Consider the following 4,682-nt stretch of genomic DNA (forward strand, 5'->3'; position numbering starts at 1 on the left):
GGGTTAAAGACACGTTACTACAGTACCCTACTGTATTCTGCTGGGTTAAAGACACGTTACTACAGTACCCTACTGTATTCTGCTCTGGGTTAAAGACACGTTACTACAGTACCCTACTGTATTCTGCTGGGTTAAAGACACGTTACTACAGTACCCTACTGTATTCTGCTCTGGGTTAAAGACACGTTACTACAGTACCCCTACTGTATTCTGCTGGGTTAAAGACACGTTACTACAGTACCCTACTGTATTCTGCTCTGGGTTAAAGACACGTTACTACAGTACCCTACTGTATTCTGCTGGGTTAAAGACACGTTACTACAGTACCCTACTGTATTCTGCTGGGTTAAAGACACGTTACTACAGTACCCTACTGTATTCTGCCTGGGTTAAAGACACGTTACTACAGTACCCTACTGTATTCTGCTGGGTTAAAGACACGTTACTACAGTACCCTACTGTATTCTGCTCTGGGTTAAAGACATCGTTACTACAGTACCCTTCTGTATTCTGCTCTGGGTTAAAGACACGTTACTACAGTACCCCTACTGTATTCTGCTCTGGGTTAAAGACACGTTACTACAGTACCCTACTGTATTCTGCTGGGTTAAAGACACGTTACTACAGTACCCTACTGTATTCTGCTGGGTTAAAGACACGTTACTACAGTACCCTACTGTATTCTGCTCTGGGTTAAAGACACGTTACTACAGTACCCTACTGTATTCTGCTGGTTAAAGACACGTTACTACAGTACCCTACTGTATTCTGCCTGGGTTAAAGGACACGTTACTACAGTACCCTACTGTATTCTGCTCTGGGTTAAAGACACGTTACTACAGTACCCCTACTGTATTCTGCTGGTTAAAGACACGTTACTACAGTACCCTACTGTATTCTGCTCTGGGTTAAAGACACGTTACTACAGTACCCTACTGTATTCTGCCTGGGTTAAAGACACGTTACTACAGTACCCTACTGTATTCTGCCTGGTTAAAGACACGTTACTACAGTACCCTACTGTATTCTGCTCTGGGTTAAAGACACGTTACTACAGTACCCTACTGTATTCTGCTTGGTTAAAGACACGTTACTACAGTACCCTACTGTATTCTGCTGGGTTAAAGACACGTTACTACAGTACCCTACTGTATTCTGCTGGGTTAAAGACACGTTACTACAGTACCCTACTGTATTCTGCTGGGTTAAAGACACGTTACTACAGTACCCCTACTGTATTCTGCTGGGTTAAAGACACGTTACTACAGTACCCTACTGTATTCTGCTCTGGGTTAAAGACACGTTACTACAGTACCCTACTGTATTCTGCTGGGTTAAAGACACGTTACTACAGTACCCTACTGTATTCTGCTGGGTTAAAGACACGTTACTACAGTACCCTACTGTATTCTGCTCTGGGTTAAAGACACGTTACTACAGTACCCTACTGTATTCTGCTGGGTTAAAGACACGTTACTACAGTACCCTACTGTATTCTGCTCTGGGTTAAAGACACGTTACTACAGTACCCTACTGTATTCTGCTGGGTTAAAGACACGTTACTACAGTACCCTACTGTATTCTGCTCTGGTTAAAGACACGTTACTACAGTACCCTACTGTATTCTGCTCTGGGTTAAAGACACGTTACTACAGTACCCTACTGTATTCTGCTGGGTTAAAGACACGTTACTACAGTACCCTACTGTATTCTGCTCTGGGTTAAAGACACGTTACTACAGTACCCTACTGTATTCTGCTGGGTTAAAGACACGTTACTACAGTACCCCTACTGTATTCTGCTGGGTTAAAGACACGTTACTACAGTACCCCTACTGTATTCTGCTGGGTTAAAGACACGTTACTACAGTACCCCTACTGTATTCTGCTCTGGGTTAAAGACACGTTACTACAGTACCCCTACTGTATTCTGCTGGTTAAAGACACGTTACTACAGTACCCTACTGTATTCTGCTCTGGGTTAAAGACACGTTACTACAGTACCCTACTGTATTCTGCTCTGGGTTAAAGACACGTTACTACAGTACCCTACTGTATTCTGCCTGGGTTAAAGACACGTTACTACAGTACCCTACTGTATTCTGCTGGGTTAAAGACACGTTACTACAGTACCCTACTGTATTCTGCTGGGTTAAAGACACGTTACTACAGTACCCTACTGTATTCTGCTGGGTTAAAGACACGTTACTACAGTACCCCTACTGTATTCTGCTGGGTTAAAGACACGTTACTACAGTACCCCTACTGTATTCTGCTCTGGGTTAAAGACACGTTACTACAGTACCCTACTGTATTCTGCTGGGTTAAAGACACGTTACTACAGTACCCTACTGTATTCTGCTCTGGGTTAAAGACACGTTACTACAGTACCCTACTGTATTCTGCTGGGTTAAAGACACGTTACTACAGTACCCTACTGTATTCTGCTGGGTTAAAGACACGTTACTACAGTACCCTACTGTATTCTGCTGGGTTAAAGACACGTTACTACAGTACCTCTACTGTATTCTGCTGGGTTAAAGACACGTTACTACAGTACCCTACTGTATTCTGCTCTGGGTTAAAGACACGTTACTACAGTACCCTACTGTATTCTGCTGGGTTAAAGACACGTTACTACAGTACCCCTACTGTATTCTGCTGGGTTAAAGACACGTTACTACAGTACCCTACTGTATTCTGCTGGGTTAAAGACACGTTACTACAGTACCCCTACTGTATTCTGCTGGGTTAAAGACACGTTACTACAGTACCCTACTGTATTCTGCTCTGGGTTAAAGACACGTTACTACAGTACCCCTACTGTATTCTGCTGGGTTAAAGACACGTTACTACAGTACCCTACTGTATTCTGCTGGGTTAAAGACACGTTACTACAGTACCCTACTGTATTCTGCTCTGGGTTAAAGACACGTTACTACAGTACCCTACTGTATTCTGCTGGGTTAAAGACACGTTACTACAGTACCCTACTGTATTCTGCTCTGGGTTAAAGACACGTTACTACAGTACCCTACTGTATTCTGCTGGGTTAAAGACACGTTACTACAGTACCCTACTGTATTCTGCTGGGTTAAAGACACGTTACTACAGTACCCTACTGTATTCTGCTGGGTTAAAGACACGTTACTACAGTACCCTACTGTATTCTGCTGGGTTAAAGACACGTTACTACAGTACCCTACTGTATTCTGCTCTGGGTTAAAGACACGTTACTACAGTACCCTACTGTATTCTGCTCTGGGTTAAAGACACGTTACTACAGTACCCTACTGTATTCTGCTGGGTTAAAGACACGTTACTACAGTACCCTACTGTATTCTGCTGGGTTAAAGACACGTTACTACAGTACCCTACTGTATTCTGCTGGGTTAAAGACACGTTACTACAGTACCCTACTGTATTCTGCTGGGTTAAAGACACGTTACTACAGTACCCTACTGTATTCTGCTGGTTAAAGACACGTTACTACAGTACCCTACTGTATTCTGCTGGGTTAAAGACACGTTACTACAGTACCCTACTGTATTCTGCTCTGGGTTAAAGACACGTTACTACAGTACCCTACTGTATTCTGCTCTGGGTTAAAGACACGTTACTACAGTACCCTACTGTATTCTGCTCTGGGTTAAAGACACGTTACTACAGTACCCTACTGTATTCTGCTGGGTTAAAGACACGTTACTACAGTACCCTACTGTATTCTGCTGGGTTAAAGACACGTTACTACAGTACCCTACTGTATTCTGCTGGGTTAAAGACACGTTACTACAGTACCCTACTGTATTCTGCTCTGGGTTAAAGACACGTTACTACAGTACCCTACTGTATTCTGCTCTGGGTTAAAGACACGTTACTACAGTACCCTACTGTATTCTGCTGGGTTAAAGACACGTTACTACAGTACCCTACTGTATTCTGCTCGGGTTAAAGACACGTTACTACAGTACTCTACTGTATTCTGCTGGGTTAAAGACACGTTACTACAGTACCCTACTGTATTCTGCTGGGTTAAAGACACGTTACTACAGTACCCTACTGTATTCTGCTGGGTTAAAGACACGTTACTACAGTACCCTACTGTATTCTGCTGGGTTAAAGACACGTTACTACAGTACCCCTACTGTATTCTGCTCTGGGTTAAAGACACGTTACTACAGTACCCTACTGTATTCTGCTCTGGGTTAAAGACACGTTACTACAGTACCCTACTGTATTCTGCTGGGTTAAAGACATGTTACTACAGTACCCTACTGTATTCTGCTCTGGGTTAAAGACACGTTACTACAGTACCCTACTGTATTCTGCTGGGTTAAAGACACGTTACTACAGTACCCTACTGTATTCTGCTCTGGGTTAAAGACACGTTACTACAGTACCCTACTGTATTCTGCTGGGTTAAAGACACGTTACTACAGTACCCTACTGTATTCTGCTCTGGGTTAAAGACACGTTACTACAGTACCCTACTGTATTCTGCTCTGGGTTAAAGACATGTTACTACAGTACCCTACTGTATTCTGCTGGGTTAAAGACACGTTACTACAGTACCCTACTGTATTCTGCTGGGTTAAAGACACGTTACTACAGTACCCTACTGTATTCTGCTCTGGGTTAAAGACACGTTACTACAGTACCCTACTGTATTCTGCTGGGTTAAAG

This window comes from Electrona antarctica (genome assembly GCF_951216825.1).
Source record: "Electrona antarctica genome assembly, chromosome: 8".
In the NCBI taxonomy this organism is placed as follows: domain Eukaryota; kingdom Metazoa; phylum Chordata; class Actinopteri; order Myctophiformes; family Myctophidae; genus Electrona; species Electrona antarctica.